General features: G+C 45.8%; 1 protein-coding gene across 1 annotated transcript in view; it reads left to right on the forward strand.

Annotated features, from left to right (window-relative positions):
• LOC119389878 (peripheral-type benzodiazepine receptor-associated protein 1-like) overlaps nucleotides 1-18676 on the forward strand; it is a 424634-nt gene that overhangs the window by 171388 nt on the left and 234570 nt on the right.

Consider the following 18676-nt stretch of genomic DNA (forward strand, 5'->3'; position numbering starts at 1 on the left):
GGCTTGTCGGCGACCAGCCATTTCCGATATGGCAGTCTGATCTTTTATCGAGGTCACTTGTCATTTCACGTTGACACATCTCATTGCTGCCTGGATATGAACGCATGGTCATCGCTCTTACCTGTCGCAACTGAAGTGTTGCACTACTAAGCACGTAGATAGATGAAGGTCCGATTCCCGGCATGGAGAGCGGAAACTGTAAGGAGGGAGCATTGCACAATGAAATAGAAAGAAAGAAAGAAAGAAAGAAAGAAAGAAAGAAAGAAAGAAAGAAAGAAAGAAAGAAAGAAAGAAGAAAAAAAAAAGAAACAAGAAAGAAAGAAAGAGAAAAGGGTCAGGCACGCACACGCGAAGCTTCTCTTGCCCCCGCGAGCCATTCCCCGGTTGGTTACCCTACACTGGATAGCCCGGTTGGCTACCCTACACTGGCGGAATGTGAAAGTGGAATAAGAAAATGACAAAGAGAAAAAGGAAGGAAATAAAAAAATTCAGGAGCCCTTCCCGGTAGGAGAAGCGCTCCTGAATTTCTTTATTTCCTTCCCTTTTCTCTCTCTTTCATTTTCTTATTCCACTTTCACATTCCCCCAGTGTAGGGTAGCCAACCGGGCAGAATTCTGATTGACACCCCTACCTTCTGCCTTTCTGTTTCCTTCATCTTTATTTTTTTGCCACTAACGTGGCGTCTGAAAACTAGAACTGCTTCTCAAAATATGTGAGAGATAAAATAATGGTGGCACTCGCACGTGGGCGTTCGCGCGCCCTGTTTTGTATGTATGCCTCGAGTTAACTATGTGTGTTCTGTCGCGCTCCCCGAAGCGGATCTCGGAGGCCACGTAGAAAGAAGCGCGTGATTGAGACCCGCTCCGCCAGGTGCCGCAACCATCCCAGCTGCTCACAAGAAAAACGTCTGCACTTTCAATGAACTCATTCAATTAATTATCATAATTTATCCTGATAGTTTATTGTCCGTTACCTTACGTAAACGTATGCTCCGATATAATATGTATCCAATAGAACTCTTAACTTGCTCGAGAAGCGTCGATTTCGTGTCAGTTTTATTGTTTGAAACACATTTTCTGAATATTCGGAAAACTGGGAGTGAGTGAGTGCTTGAAAGACAACCAAGAGTGTCACTCGTGCAGCTAATGATACGGCAACCGTGAAAATGTCAATGAGAACAAAACCAACGAGGACAAATTTTAATAGGGAAACCCTAATTAAACTACCGGCGTTCCGAAGCCTAAAGAGGATTATCAAATCACCGATGAGGATCGCCTGTTGGTTTCAAGTAGCGTTTATTTAATGCCAAGCAATAACCAGTCGGGCGCGTAATTAATTACCGCTCTCCTCTGCTTTCTTTTTTTTATCTGTGAGGTCTGTCCACGGGCTCACAAACCGGCCTCTTTTTAAATCCGCTCTCATACCGCTTTTAGCGCAGCACATAATCGGGCCTCCAGGAAGATCGCGTTGTTATCTCAATTATTCGTAGTTAGTGTACAGCCAGCAGGCTCACGACTAACTAAACTAAGTTAAGTTGACCTTTCCATCTCACGCTTTCGAGTAATGAATTCATTGCACCGCTGCAGCTGGCTAACCATGCTTAATTAGCCTTTGAGTTGGGCGCTAGCGAATAAGCGCAAGATGATCGGCTCAAGCTTAATGAAAGTTTTGTTTAAAGCGAGCTTACAGGCGAGTGAAGCCGTTCTTTAAAATCGCGTTCCCAGTAAGCTAGAGAAGTTAAAAAAAGGTAAATTACTTTACGTATAAAGTGATCGCGGAAATTAATTTATCTTTCCTTCTATGTTTTTCGTTACATAAATAGCATTACGAGGTCACTTTTTTCTTTCTTTGCGTTCTCCCGTCGTGGTGGCTCAGCAATGCGAAGCACGAGGGCGTGGGTTCGACTCCCGGCCACGTTTACCGCTTTTCGATGACGGGCAAAAGAAATCCAGGAGGTCAAAATTAATCGGGTCTCCCATTATAAAGCGCAATTAATAATCATACCTCGTTTCTAGCACGTAAATCCCCAGAATTTAATTAATAATTCAATTTCCGCTTTCGTCAGCGGCCATGTTTGTCCGCAAGCCTCTTAGAACTCGCGGATATTTTTTTGTGAATTACCGGTTTCATAAACGAAGCATTGACCTTGATTTTCCAATTCAATTAGCGAACTTATAATTCCGATGTTACCTTCAGTTTAGTTCTCAAGGAATACTTAATCTCTCTAGGCTGGTTCTGTGTTTCGTTTTTTTTTTCTATTGAAGCGTACGCATCTTTGTGATTGTCCATTCTTACAACACATCAACGGGTCATCGTTTCAACGCGTTGTCAATCTCGGTTCTAACTGTGTTGTTAGGGAGGGTCTAGAGAGCGAGAAAAAAAAAATCTGACGTCACATTTCCTATGAATAATCTCCTCCTCTACCTTCTGGAAAACCCTAAAAAACTGTGTATATTACTGAGCACAGGCATGCGAATTCTGGGGGGGGGGGGGGGGGGCAGGACGGGGCATGGGGGCGCCAGTTCTGCCCCGTAGTTTCTTCACTCACAGACATTCTTGTAACGCTCAAGCACAATCACAGAGGTAATAAACACAGGATGACGGGACTGTGTTTCTTCCTTTTGTGGGGTAACAAAAATGTCTGTGAGCAAGTACCATCTCGCCCAGTAACACGTTATTCTGCAGTATACCTTCACTGAGTCGGACCTTTCAAGTCAATTTTTAATAATGCGCAGACTTATAGCTACGCATATCTTTCTTACGTTAATGGCGACCAGGGTCTCCTCATGTTCCATTAAAAAAAAAAAAAAGCTGTTTACTTCTTCAAAGAAAAGCCGGAGTCCAATGGCAGGCCTTTGTGGCAGTCGCTTCGTTTGTCTCAGTCTGTTTGCCTTGTCCCCTGCTCTTTTATCAAATTCTTCTGACGGGCAATGTGGGGAAGAGACTGTGAAGGAGTGCGAGGGGGAAGCTAGGTGTTAGTGATGGAGAGGGTGAGAGGTGGGTGCCAGCTCAGTCAGCGCATGAGTCACTGCGAATAACGTCACTCACTTCCCAGAATGTGTCGCACGCTCTTCCCCCTGCTTCGTCCTTTCGTTGCCAGTCTAAACGATCATGATTATGAAACGGCGCAACGAAAGGACACGTAACACAGATGAAGAAGACTACACGGAGACAAGCGCTTCTTCGTCTGTGTTACGTGTCCTTTCGCTGCGCCGTTTCAAAATCATGATCCCTTTATCAACTCGCCCAACCATCAGTGCTACAGTCTAAACGAGTGGTAGCTCTATTCGTCTTAATTGCGCAATAACTCGACTAAATTCGAACGAACTTCAAAAATATGTAAGGCTTAGTTTAAAAAAAAATGTTATTGAATTTGTTTTATTTGCGTAGTCGTACGCGTGTTTGTGGCGTACAGTAGACCTCGATCGTAATGATATCCGTGATCACAGTAGTGACGGCGCTACTTTAATGAATCTTCCCAATCTCGATCACACATGTGGGACTTGGGAAACAGAAAATAGAGACGTCAAACTTATTACGGCACCTAAATTACATGATCACACGAAACACACTACTCAGTCTTAAAAGTCGTATGTTTTTTTCTTTTTTCTTTTTTTGCGCAACACGAAACATTCCATTCGAAGTAAACTGAGCTTTTAGATGTTTATGATCCATTCAAAAACACAGTTCTCGGGGCTAGAATTGAGTAAAAGAAAAGCTTGTGAAGTAAGAGACATAAGAAACTATAATATAAAACTATTAATCAGGACGTAATATAAACTGCGAGATTGATTAATGATTATTTTGGCATGAAATTTTATTACGAACTAACTACGGGCATTAAGCGAGGAGCGAGGGGCCCGTGCCCGTATAAAATGAACACTGGCTAATGTTCGTTAGTGTTTGCTAAAAATGGCTACTTGTGTTTGGATATGCGCTCTTGTAACAAAGTAGTGTAATAATGGATAACTACTCTGCTATGCATTTGTCTCATTCCACGAAGTGCTTCGCACACTACGGCTATTTTCCATAGAGTTAATTCGCAGCCATTTTTTTTTATTTCGTTTTGGTCATTCTCGTGTTTGATAACTGCGAAGCCGTCGCGAGTAGTAAGCTGTATAGGCTGATTGTTCCGAGAAATCGAAAACACTGTCAACGTCTACCAGGCTGTTAGTTGCAGTAACGCACACTGTATAAGCTCCGCCAATGTATGTCTCTTTCCCCCCAATTACCTATAGAGCGAGCTCGTCGGCGCGTCATAGGTTTTCACCGCACTGCACGTATTTTAGTGGGGCTCACTGCGCATCCATCGTCGTGCTGCTGCTTTTCTCTGTGCTCGATGGAACATTTAGCTTGGCTGTGGAGTAACGTTGAATATTTCATGCGGGATAACAATGAAAAAGGAGAGAATGATTAGTCAACTCCGTGCGCGCAAATACCGAGAACGGTTGCGTAATTCGCCCGGTAATCATTCTAATGTGTACGGCCGCCCCTTCAACGTGTCGCCGGCTATTTCGCGCGCTCTTCTCGCAAATATACGTCCTGAAACTAGATAGACTACACGCGGGTATGAAACGCGTTGTTCCTTTTCTGCGTTCTTGAATATTAAACAGCCACTGACATTGAACGATGCGCATCGCAATCGAAAGTTGTTTCATTCTCAGTGCGAAGCAGTGGTGCGATAGCTGGCGCGGTAATTTGCGCAGTGTGCGCCGTGCTCTGCCTCTTAGTCCGGCCATTTTCGTTTGGAGTAAATGTGTATGGGAATGCGCGAATAGTATTATTTCTTAATTAAGAACAAAAAGAAGCATGGGATTAATATGGCGAAGACGAATGTTTATTTTAGTATTCATCTTATTATTCTTATTGCTGGTGGTAGAAATTCATTTCGCGGGAAATTCTTCAATAAGTATAGCGACGGGTTATGTAATGGTTAACAGCTTATTTGTCTGGTATGACTTCCCAGTTGCACAACACTCGTGATTGCTTTATTATCAATTGCTATTAATCAATAGGATTATTGCGAAATTTCATACAATTACCTGGCAGTTCAGCTACCCAGTTCTTCGCCTATTCCCCATAGTTTCATCCGTGCCATGTCGTGTAGGAAAGTCGTTGTCGTCGTCATCATTTTCTTCTTCATCATCATCAGTTGTCATAACTGTTTGAGCACAGTACAGGACTGCTGTGAAACTATGGGTGACATGTAGTCAAAGTGAGCCCAAGTGATTCCCAGTGGACGCGCGTACTGCGGATGAATGAGCAGCGCGTAACTTGTCGAGTAGACCATTAAACGTGCTTTTGCGTTGTTTCCTCTATGGCTATACTAGCAGCTTTCTGTCTGTGCCTTTCGCTTAACTGTTTCACGTTGTCCTTGACTTATGGGTCATCTGCAATTAAGGGCGTGACGTCAGTCAGACGCTTTTGCGACTTCTCAAACAGAGAAATAGAGAGAGAGAGAGAGAGAGAGAGAGGCATGGAGAGGCAAGGGAGTGTTTGTCGAGCACGGCGCTGCCAATCAATTTTCTTGATCCCGGCACGCGGCAAGAGCTTGAACTGCCCGAGGCAAACATGCGATCTTTCTACGTGTGACCCACTATGAAGGCTATGGTCAACGGCAGGCAAAATTAAATAACTGTTTGATATTGACTTCTCCATGTAAACTGTGCATTGGGTGTACTGTATACTATAGGCAATAAATTGATGCAGAATTTGTACGCAAGAAGTGGCAACCCAACGAAGGGCAAGGTGAGGTGGCATACAGGGCGTGCACAGATATAAAGATAGCAACTAGCAGTATTGTAGAGCGGTGGGGAATAAATGTTTGATGAAGATTTGATGAAGAGTGATAAGGTGCCTCAGACAACGCTGGCCGGCGTTTAGATAGGTGGACGGGTCTTTGTTCAAGGTGATCGTTAGAATGTTAATGTTAAATCGTTGATAGATGACTCCTCGTGGTGTCGTCCTCTGTGGCTGATATCTGCACAAGAAGCTGCAAAAAAAAAAAAAAACGCTCTCTATATATCTGTCTGTCTACGTCCCCCTCCCAACTCCCAGATGTAATAATAACTGTTGGGCTCTTATGTCCCAAAATCACGATACGATTATGGGGGACGCCGTAGCGGAGGACTCCGGAAGTTTCGACTACCTGGGGTTCATTAACGTGCACCTAAATCTTAGTACACCGGCCTCGAGGGTTTTGGCCTCTATCAAAGATGCTGCCGCCGCGGCCGCGATTTGATCCCGCGTCCTTCAAGTCGGCAATCTAGCACCATAACCACTAGACCACCGCGGCTGGTTCGACTCCCAAATTTATAGGTAACAAACCAAGTTTATGCTCTGGCTAACCTCGCCGCATTTCCTTGCATTGAAGTTTATTTCTGTCCCTATAGCTTCGTCTATTATAAGGACCATTGTCATGGGTGTAGCTTCCAAGGCCACGTCTAGTGGTTATGGCGCTCGACTGCTGACCCGAAGGTCGCGGGATCGAATCCCGGCCGCGGTGGCTGCATTTTCGATGGAGGCGAAAATGTTTGAGGCCCGTGTACTTAGATTTAGGTGCACGTTAAAGAACCCCAGGTGGTCGAAATTTCCGGAGCCCTCCACTACGGCGTCTCTCATAATCATATCGTGGTTTTGGGACGTTAAACCCCAGATATTATTATTATAGCTTCCAAGGCCACAGCCACACAGCCACCTCGGTTCAAGCGTGCGAAGGACGCCCCCGCGTACTGCAGCAGTGTTTTCCGAGCGGGCAGACAACTCAGGCGCCGTCTCGCCTCCTCGAGCGTGGAGGAAAATTCGGATCGATAATGCACCAGCGCGCGTGCCGTTTTAAGGACTATATAGGGAGAGGGACAAGTGGGGAATCTTGGGTTTTCCGCGGGTCGGCTGCAGCGACGCTGATGTGGGCGCGCGCGCCTGACCGCATGCAGGCCGCTTTAAAGCGCGCGCGTGCTTGCGCGCTATCACGCGCGCATGCCCGCCTCTTAAACGCCCGCCTTTGTGTCATTTCGCTTTTCGTTTAAACACTGCAGCGAACGCTTAGCGAACGCTTAGCGCCCGCTTATCGGGGGAGGCCAGCGAGGCTTAAACACCGAGCGCCCGGATTCTCCCCCGGATTGTCCGTTTCACGCGAAGGACCTTTTCCTCCTCCATCTATATAAAGTTTGCAAAGCGTGTGTCGCCACCGTTGCAAACGAGACGCGAAAGTGCTCTAATTGGGACTATGAATTGTGCATGTTCTCCCTACAACCAACAATTTCTCTTTTTCTCTCTCTCTCTAGTCGCTTCCGTTCGGTGGCTTTTCGAATGCTTGGAATATTTCACCTTTCAAACATAATCGCAGGTGTGGTTTGCAGTTGTGACCGTAGGCATTCCGTAGAAAACGGATATTAAAAGGCGCGAATAACTAATCATTTTAGCTCTCTATTGAGAATCTGTTCAAAGCGAAAGAAGAGATTTTAGTTAAAAGAGAAGAGGTTTATTGAGAGAAACTCCACCCGCTGTACTACGTTGCGTACTACGTGCAGATAATATGGTGTAGCCTGTAAAAAATATCAAGGTTGTAATCCCAGTGAGAGTCTGTGGAGGCTGTCCGTAAAAACGCACTTTAAGTTGTCTACATCGGTTGTTTGTAGACGATGCAATGCTGCATATAGATTTAATTGCAGGCTTTTTAATTTACCATCGCCTACATAATTTGCTAAATGGCTCATCTTCGCAACGAACGGACAGGAATCTACAGCTTATATTCAAGCTCATTGTCTATATGCGGGTGATCGTAGAAAGAAACTCTGACACCTAAGTCTAAAGCGCTTATTTAAGCGTAAATTAATTAGTTTTTTTTAAATTTACGGACATTACAAGGAAAACTTCATATGATTTATATACTGCCGTAAAGAATTCGTCGTTCTGTTCCACGTAGCAAGTATACAAACAGCGTACGCAGACAGCATTTACGAATGACTGCGTGCAAGTATGTACTGCATATGTTTGTTCTCCTTGCCTACATTGTTTTTAAAAACCGCCTCCTACGATTTGTCTGTCCTCATTCCCTATTTCATCGTGTACGAAGTGTCTCGCAAAATAATAACGCAACTTTCTTTTATTCGGCAGCTGCCGAAAGCACTCGCTTTGGAATTCGACTGATAATGCGAGCTTGAAATGTGAAACTTTAATATCGTCGCATCGTATTCACTTATATGCTTCTTGTTGGCTGAAATAATTGCGACACGGAGACGGCAGCGCACCCCCTCCCCCCCACATCCCCTCCCCCTTCTTTCTTTATCCTTCTCTACGAAATGATATATATTACTGTGGTCTGCGAAATGTCGTTGCAAGACGCTAAGGAATGAGGACGTAATTTCTTCAGAATATCTTCGTGTCGTAAGGGGCTGCGCTTTAGAATTTCAATATTAATGACCGCGACGACCGATTGGCTTCTTTATGCGCTTCTCAAGGACATGCCGCAGTGGCGAAGGAGGCCGGCTGGTAATTATTTCATTAGGGATAAGAGCGTATACCGTATGTCTGAAACTATACATTCGCGATCAATTTTAAAACGGTGGCGCAAAAGCGAGGAATTGCGAATGATGCTGGCGCGCAGCCTTCTGAAGACGAGCTAAGATGTGGAAATTTCACAACAAAGAACCGAATTGTCTGTGGCCAGATTGTGTAACATTTTACTTACCTAAGAGCGCTTCTCCACTCGTCATTGTACGTAATGAGACTTCAGTCTTGATAGGCATGAGATAGAAGTGTAGAGCATCGGAAACGTCTATTGGCAGATTAAGGCAGAAAGCGAAATTACGTTACTGTGCAGTCGTAGCGATCGAATCAATCAGTAAGCCGATCGAACAGTTATTCGGTTGGTCAACGAATCATTCCCTAGTTAATTAACTACTCGGCCGGCAAGCTATCTGTGTCCGCCGCGGTGGAGCAGTGGTTACGGTGCTCGGCTGCTGACTCGAAGGGTCGCGGCTTCGATCCCGGCCGCGACGGTCGTGTTTCGATGGAGGCAAAATGCTAGAGGCCTGTGTACTGTGCGATGTCAGTGCACGTCAAAGAACACCGGATGGTCGGAATTTCCGGTGCCGTCCACTACGGCGTCTCTCATAATCATATTGTGGTTTTGGGACGTAAAACCTCAAATAGTATTATTATTAAGCTATCTGTGTCTACACGCATTCATGCATACCTTTGTTGGTATATGTATATTTTGAGTGGCTTCAGTAAAAGCACGCTTTGCAGTGTAAAGTGTGTTGCTGGAACATGCTTCGTTTCAAACTGAACTCATTCGCCTCGCAGAGGCTGTTTTGAAACACTCTTTCCTCTCCTAACGTACGTATTTGAAACTAACACGTCAACAAGTACGATAAAAAAACGTCACACTGTCCCTTATGCAAGTTGCCTGAGACGACTGGAAGGTGAGAAAGCCATTTTCTTCTTCTTTTTCTTGCCGGTCAATTGTATTGACCCCCCACCCCTACCCGCCACCGGAAAGCTTTCTGCACCCAACGCGCTTTTGCACTGCCTCCGGGACCGGCCCAGCTTTGACGAAACGACTATGTCATTGATGATGTCGTCATGTGACGTTACATTATGTGACGTCACAAATTTGGTGACCTGTGACGTCACGACGACATCACCACATGAAGATGTTTTTTGTATGACTAGTGTTGACGCCGACACCGCGGATGCCGGCGGTCACTTCTCGCGTTTGATGAGGCATCTAAGGCTATCGCCGTAAAAACAAATAGTTTCACGGTGGAAGATGGCCCAATGCACATCACCACCCCAATGACGACAGAGGCGACCTCAAGGCGGCGCTTCGCAGAGAAAATGAACGCTTATGACTGTGTATGTTATGACAAGGAATCGTTATGACAGTGAATTGACAACCTGTTGCTACAAACTAAATACCATGGTCAGGACTAATAGTTTGCGGGCTAGCCGTCACTACTATTCCAAAGGAATGCTCCTATCATCCATATATGTATACAGGATTGAAAGAGAGAGAGAGAGAGAAAAAAAAAACCCCGAAGTGGCAATATTTCACTGCCAGAAAACGCCGACTCAGCGTTGGCGTCATACCAGTAGTCGTTAGAAGATTACATCGACATAAGCGATAAAGGGGTTGTGTAAAAGAACAAAGAAAAGCAGGACGCTATAATTCTCTCCTCGGCGGATGTTCCAAACGATGTACACTGGAACGGGTCGCCACAAGCTATCCGCGATTGGACGTGATAGGCGTGAATTATCGAAGACGCGATGGCGGCGGCTTTCTACATCATACCAGACGACACCGCGAGAAACGCGTAGCGAAACGCATTAGAAGATTGGATCTGCACCTAGACGAAGTTATTGTAGAGGAAGTGATCCCGCTTTCGCAATCGTGCAGTTGGTCGAGCGTGGAGGTGTGTCTTGTACGGTGGGAGCAACTTCCTTTGTCGAAACTCTGGCTGGAGCCAGGTACGTTCCTTTAATCGATCAGTGTTTATCAGTTCGAGTCTTTACGTGTGACCGCGAACATCTGTCGCACTTGGATTTCCCATCTACAAATCTGAAGTTCATGGCGTTCGTGTCATCAACGATGACGGACCGATGACGGACCGATGACGGACCGATGACGGACCGTGGGGTGTCGAAATCGACACCCCACGGTCCGTGATGGAAACTAGCACCCGATGTTACGTAGGTTCCTCTTGTTTGTTCGTCGCAAACACGTGAACCTACCCTGTGCTTTTGGTGGGTTCGCTGTGTGTTGGCCTTCCGATGGTTGCGTCTAAAGAAAACGGGCCAACCTATCATATCAATTCGCCTTCGTTCGCTTTCTTAGCGATGGTCTCGACTCCGGCACGTTTAATGCATCCAGGTAGCATACACGAACGTTTGTTCGTCGCCTGCCTGCCCTTAACGTTCGCGTACAACGACGCCAGCTGGCAAAAAAAAAAGAATGTTTCAGACTCGCCGTGGTGGTCACAGGTGACGCTGGCTAACACACCTAGGGCTTGTAGTGCATAGATGCCCAAGGTAGTATATGGTGGGAGCAGTCACCGCAATGTAAGACAACCGACGCCTGGCCAAAACTGGTTGTGTTCCGAACGTCTAGTGTGGAGGTTGTGGGTTCGCCTCGCACCGGCACCAAGATTTCTTTTTTTGTCATCAGTTTCCGTCCCCATCCTTCCTCAACTTTTTTCTTTAATGTATAATGTTTAGGATAGGTTTGCGTTTTTGTATAGATGGCAGAGGCAATCTCAATATCTTCATTAAAAACCACATGACTGCATATCTGCTTGTCTTGGCTTCATTATCCGTTGGCTTCACATCTGCTTGTGTCTGACCAAAACGAGCCCCTTGGTCAATTATCTTTCTAATTATCCGCTTTAGATACTTAAAACATTGCTGAAAGCGTTCGCGAAACATGTCAACTTAAATCGGTGGAATAAAATGCCTCGCAATGGCGCTATTTGGAAGAAAGATACAAACTGGACGGAGTGCATCGAGAAAAACCTGTTGTCGCTGCATACGCCTATACCAAGCCCGTAATCGTATGGAACTGGAATATCGAACGAATTGACAACGTATCCACGCCCCATACTTCAGTGCGTTCATTTCGTACTTCTGGATCGTTTCGCCATGTTTTTTTTTTTTTAATTCGTTTCGCGTGCGGTGTTTGTAGTATAACATACGTGCAAACTGCAGCAACAGTTGTTTGTTCACTCATACTTTATGCAGAGAGCTTATGAATCGATATTGTTAGAGAGTACTTATGGTACCTAATCATTTCAGCAGCGATGACACTGAAGTTATCGAGTGAGTTTTATGCTATGTGGACGTGTGCAAAACGGCCACGCCGTTCATCGACCCCTAATGATGCCCAGCATGCGATTACTGAAGCCGGCCAGTCTATGGCGATGTGTCGTTACGAACAAAGCGTTCTGTCCAGTCCGTCTGAGCTATCATGCGTTAGCGATGCTCGTAAGATATTCACGCAAATTGAGACACAGTTTATACGGTCATCTACGTCGATGTAGGGCGTATTGTGCGGATTGTGCGCATCGCTATTTGGTCTGCCTGTTCAGAGACGTACACAGATGGATTATCTCAAAAGTCGTTCCTAATTAGTGTGTATACTAATTGGCTTCGTTCTGTCTGACGTCGAACGTATCAGAATGGGGCTGTATACACTAATGGTTACTGTTATTAGCCATCCTATTTTACTCTTCAGCTATATGGCTTGCAAAAGGACACGTGTCCACCGTAGTCAGGACTGGCCTATCGAGGAGAGCAGCAATGAGAATTTCTGACGAAATAGCGGAAAAAGAATTCTTGTAATAGCGCCAGCCCAGGCTTCTGTGCCACCCACAGGAAATATCTAGTGAAACATTGAACCAACTTAAGCATGTGCTCTCTTACGAAGTAAGGTAGTATAGGCTAATTGGCGTCGTAATAATAGGGACAGATGAACGGAATCAACGTTAATCAGCAATGCATAGTTAAGTAAGACTAAATTGGACTTTAAAGGCCATAGGAAACTTTCTGTTCGTCTGCTCTTTCTTCTGCTCCCTTACAGAGCAGACGTAAAATGATCGTTCCTTTTCGTCTGTTACCACGAAACAGATAAAGAAAAGGACGCAGTGAAACAGAAATATGATTAGAGTCCGTAACAACGGCAGCTGAGAAACTAAACGTTTGCGACTACGCGGACGTCAAATGACCAACCGTGTATAGTGACATCGGGCACAGATTTGGCCAGGCGTCGGCATGCTTTCAGAAGGCGCACATCGGTATGCAGGTACATGTACCGAGTATTGGAGTACACATGCAATATGAAGACAGTTTCGCGTGGGGCGAGGCGCAACATCCGAGTGCCTTGCCTGTATATATATATAGTCGGTCTGTACGAGAAAAAAAGCCCCGTCCTGCCGTCGTTGCGTCTGAGGCGGGCAGTCGCCGTTCGCTATTACCATAATATCGATCAGCGTAGCCCCAATCAGACAGACGCGTAGAGTGGGAGAAGCCGCCTTTCGGAATGGGGACGTGCACCGGAAGCAAGAGCCAAACAGGTCGCCGCTGCTTGTATGGCCTCGGGTCGCCGCTTAAGTATACACTCCATTAGGGAAGACGACTTTCGGGACAGATGGGGAAATCTACGATAGCTGTCGGAAGCTTTTGTTATTCCTTTTTTGGCGACCTTCGAGGGTGATTCGGAAACTAGGCTGACTTACCATAAGATGTGAACGAAGGAGCAGCACGCAATCTCGAAAGAAACGGAGTTGGTGAAACGAAGGAGTGTTTTGAAAGAGACTGAATTACGCTGCTGTAGATACATACTGGCGGCGTCGGGCCCTTGAATAGTATCCATACGATTTAGTGGCTATACAGTTTGGCCAATGAAAGCGCGTTTCCATTACTGCGTTACGATAAGACTATTTAGGAGGCAGTGTATAAAGGCAGTACAGTCTAGTGCTTGTATGTTTAGTGTCATATGTCCGTTAATCTTTGCGTTTGACAGTAACGCTCGCCCAAACTTCCATCGGTGGAATAAAGAAGCCGCCTATGACTATACGTGTAATTTCGAATGTCGCTTTGTGCGTCCTATACTGGACATGAATTGATACTCCAAACTTCATTACGATAATTGTCGCTGTATGTCTTCGTGGTAGCGATAAAACGTCATGAGCGTGGAACACGGTAAAGGTACGTGCGTCGTATCGATTCAAGTATGCAGTAAAGCTGGACTTCGCAAGCTGCTGCTTTATACTAGAAATGAGCGTGGAGAGGGGGTGTGGAGAGGAGGTGTGTGGAGAGGGTTTGCGCATGCGCAGTAAGGGTGGTCACGCCGCACACCACCACCACCGGATTGAACTCCGCCATAAGATGCTTCGCATCTAAAAGAGGAGAGAGATGAAAGGCGGGGAGGTTAAGCAGTTCATAATAACTAGTATGGTACTCTACACTGGGTAAAGGGATAGGGTCGTTTGAAAGTTAGAATTGTGAACAAAATGACAGAGGGAGAAAGAGAGGGGGGACGGGGGGGACGCGAGGACACAGAACGTCACATTTCGTCTGTCTCATACTATACGTATATGCTCACTACATGACTGGATGTCACATGCTGCAAGCTGTATCTTTTTACTTTTATTTTTTCGTCTACTGTCACCACTCTCTAATTTATCGCTTCTATGTTTCAGTGAAATGAAACAATTCACCCTGAGATTATTTGAGACACTTGATAACTTGCGTCGGACCAATGCTCGCGCTTGCACCGTCGCTTATCTGGGTGATGGTCTGTAGGTGTCCTCTTGGTGGAAACTTCGACGGCGAGTCTCATAAGTATCTAAATTAGGCGGAAAACCACAGCCCTGTATATAGCATCCGGCGGCGGCGCCATGGATGCTTCCAGATGCCATTGTCAAACAAGGTTCAAGGCTCACTCACGTCCAAACAAACAAACAAACACACACACACACACACACACGCACACACACACACACACACACACACACACACACACACACACACACACACACACACACACACACACACACACACAAGCACACGCACAAAACATGGAGCACGTACACAAACATGGAAGCACCAACGAACCAACAAACACGCATCCAAGCACACACACACACAAACAAGCAAACAAGAATGTATGCATGAGCCCGAAAAAAAAAAGAACAGGTGGGTTCCGGTGGCCTTTGATTCGGCCCACAATAGCCAGACTGGAGTGCTCTTTGGCTGTTCACTATAGAGTATAGAAGCCTCCTGTTGACCCAGAGATAAGAGTCGATATAGAAAGACGCCGACCCTGGACACAAATCCGTGCCACGCGCACACAGAGTGCGACGTCGTTGCTTTTTTTTTGCCCACTCTCTCCAATACCGAGCACCGTTGGTCGCGATCATGGTATACAGCAGCAGAAGCAGCAACAGCAGCAGCAGCTCGCACGTCTACGTGTCGGTGAGCGTTCACGAGACACGCTCGGGGCGTTTCTTTCTAAACAGTAATTGCGAATAGTTAGTCAGTACATCCTGACTATGTGGTATCGTGTATCGTGGTCACGTGCGCGTTGTGCTTTCCAGCGGCTTATATTTGACTGAGTCGTTCGCCTGAACTTATTATTCTCATTGTTTGAATAAAGGAAAGCAAGGCGCGTTGTAGAAGGTCTGTTTTCATAAAGCCATTCCTAAAGAACTTGACAGTAATGAAATTTTAACAATATCTGGAGTTTTACGTTCCAAAACTACGATATGATTATGAGGGATGCCGTAGTGGAGAGCTCCGGAAATTTTGACCATCTGGTGTTCTTCAACGTGCTTCGACATCGCGCAGTACACGGGCCTCTAGCATTTCGCCTCCATCGAAATTCGACCGCCGCGGCCGGGATCGAACCCGCGACCTGCGGGTCAGCAGCCGAGCACCGTAACCGCTACACCACCGCGGCGGACAGTGATGAAATTATAGTAAGGACATTACAGTAATTAAATTACTTTTCGCTCTAGTGAGTGATGTAATGAATGACTTTTGTTGGCTGGTTTTTTGGCAGCAATGAATTGCTTCAAGCGAGTAACTTCAAGAAAATTACTCATTACTTTCCCAATTACTTTTGGCTAAAATATAGCATGTCCGCTTCCTTTATGACATAAAAATTTGACCAGAAAGGCAAAAGAAAAACAAAAAGAAATACAAGTTCATCTGAGTGCCATGTCTCAAGGAAAAAAGGCAGGCTCACAGAAAAGACGCGTAGTATCGGAACTCCAAACCTTGAATAACGAATACCCTCGCAGCGCCAGACAATGATGAGCTTTTGTTAAAGGAATTTCAAAGTAATTTCGCTGGATTAGAAAAGTAATACTAATATAATGCCCTTGCTGTCGGCCAGCTGTAAACTGTAATGTAGTTTAGTTAGGTTTTAAAAGTTTGCGGAAAAGTAATTAGTAGTGTAATGTAATTGCTTTTTAGGAATAATTTTGTCATCTCTGATTCGTAAGCAAGAAACATTATTATACAACAACACTCTTGAGCTATTCGAAAGAGCGTATTTTTAGTTTAAGATAACGATCCCAAGGCAACCAGCGCTTACTACATTTAAAAAAAGCTTTTGAATGAAATCGAGTAATCGGTATAAAAGTCCGTTGAAAATAATTTGTCTGCGGAACGCATCAACACTGTCAGGTTGTATCTGCAAGATCACTAAGGCATTGTCTACGGGGCAGCATTTGGCAAATACATAGTTTCACTTGCAACTTGAGAAGAAAGAAAATTGCAAAATTATTCTCCAGGCTTTTGGTTAGCATAGGTGCTCTTACAACAGTCAAACTGACCTGCACTGGGCGACTAGAAACCTTCCTGTCTTCACAGCGAAAATAACATATAAGCATCGTCGTCATTATCGCCGTCGCAACAAGCGTTCAGAGATTCTGCTACGAATTCAGCAAGGTTCTCTTGGATAACGTGGAAAATAGACGTCCTACACAATAAGAAAAAAAAAATGAGTATGTGTGACTCCTTTCGGGGAGTCTTGACTTGCCCCGTATATGACTCCCTTTAATTTAAAGAGACACGTCAACTCTCTTGTGGGACGCACGAATCTCCGACGAGAGTATAATGATCTCCAAAGAGAGTTCACGTTACTCTTTAAAGAGAGTCGTATACGTGGCAAGTCAGACTCTCCGAAAGGAGTCGAGAGACTCTTCTTTTACTTAGAGTGCAGTAGGGTCGATCACCGATAATAACAATATATCTGGGGTCTTACGTGCGAAAACCACGATATGATTACGAGGCACACAGCAGTGAAGGTCTCCGGGAATTTCGACCACCTGGGGTTCTTTAATGTGCACCTAAAGCTGAGTACACGGGTCTCTAGAATTTCGCATCCATCCAATTGCGAACGCCGCGGCCCGGGATCGAACCCGCGTGATTCGGGTCAGCCGCCGAGCACCGTAACCACTGCACCACCATGGCGGACTGTGCGGTCACCGAATGCCTGTAAAGGCCTCGGGCTTATATTTGCACACTATGCCTTGCACACTTGCTACGTCTTCGACTCGTGAAAAGCCGTCTAAAGCGCACTCAACCCAGCCGTTTATAAAGGTATATTGTTGCGGTACTGACATTCGTGTTCTCTTGGACTCTAGCGGGTGAGGAGCTAGTATGACGAAATGTTGTTATCATCATCAACGTAAGCCTGACTACGCCCCCTGCAAGGCCTCTCCGATGTTTCTCCAATCAACCCGGTCCTGTGCTTGCTGAAGCCACCTTAACCCCGCCAACCTCTTAATCTCATCTGCCCACCTCACTTTCTACCTCCCACTAGCTCGCTTGCCTTCTCTTGAAATTCGGCCCGTTGCACTTAACGTCCAGCGGTTACCTTGCCTTCGCGCTAAATGCCCATTTCTTATTCTTGAAAGTGTAAAAGAGAGAAAACCCGCCGTTTATAACTTTGTGGTGTTCCATCATCAGCTCTTCTGGAGCATGACAGCAAGGCGGGCGCGTCGGTTTTGATTCATCGTACATAAGGTAACAGCGCAACTTTTTTTGCGCGGACAAAAGAAGGACAGCATGACACAGTGCCATGACCTGTTTCTCATCCGTTGTCTAGGTCAAAAAAAATCACAGCAAATCCACGGAGTGAATGATGATGAGTGGGCGAAGCTGCGGAGGTTCATCGGTAAACCGTGAATCTTCCGTGAATTCTGCCCAGTACATCATCACCGACGTGAGATCGGGCGCGTTTATACTAAAGGTTCGATGAGTTATGACGACTTGCAGCTCACTTTAATTTTACATGTACGCTGTGAATTTTCATTGTTTAGAAAACCATTGCTTTAGAAAACATCTGGCGTCTTTCGTTAAGCAGCTGGCGTCTTTTCGTTTTGCTTTAGAAACATCTGGCGTTCTTTCGTTTTGCTTTTACAAAACATCTGGCGTCTTTCGTTGGTTTATTTCATCAATCAACGGCGTTTTGAACAAAATTTTTATTGTTTAATCACGCACAGGAGAAATCTCACCAGGCACTACCTTGGAGGTAAACAATGGCTGCTAATGGGAATGAGAGACAGAAGAAGTCTGCTTTTAGCTAACACTTACACTTCTACTTCTACTAACGTTTCCTACTGGAACATGCCAATGACTACTAATGGGGAATGAGAGACAGAAGAATTCGGCTTTTAGTTAACGCGCACGCTGCGAATTTTTTATTGTTCAACAACGCACAGGAAAAATCTCCCACCGGCACCACCTTGGAGGTCAAAGCGTAAGACTGGTTACGCACTACGACTACTACGACTACGACTACGACTACGAGGGACGAACGGGTGCCGCCTTAAGGGGAGCTTCGCCCTTAAAAGTCTCATTGTTACCCCAAGTATACGATGAATCAGCCCATATGCGTAGGGCATTGGGACAGCGAGCTTATATGGCGGCGGCGTCTTAAGACAGCTGCCGGGTGGGACATCCAAGAAAGACGAAGACGGAGGGTATAAGTGTAGATGCGAAGGGGGGGGGGGGACAACGCCGACTAAGGCGGCCAGGTTCAAAGGCCGCGCCCATCGATTGATTTCGGCGCCCAGGCCAGAGAGACGAGCCCCGCTGCTGCCAGCCCGGCGTCACCATTCATTTCTGCTCCCGGCGACCGATGAGACGAGTAAAGAGCTCCCCTCCA

The sequence above is a fragment of the Rhipicephalus sanguineus genome, chromosome 4 (genome assembly GCF_013339695.2).
Source record: "Rhipicephalus sanguineus isolate Rsan-2018 chromosome 4, BIME_Rsan_1.4, whole genome shotgun sequence".
In the NCBI taxonomy this organism is placed as follows: domain Eukaryota; kingdom Metazoa; phylum Arthropoda; class Arachnida; order Ixodida; family Ixodidae; genus Rhipicephalus; species Rhipicephalus sanguineus.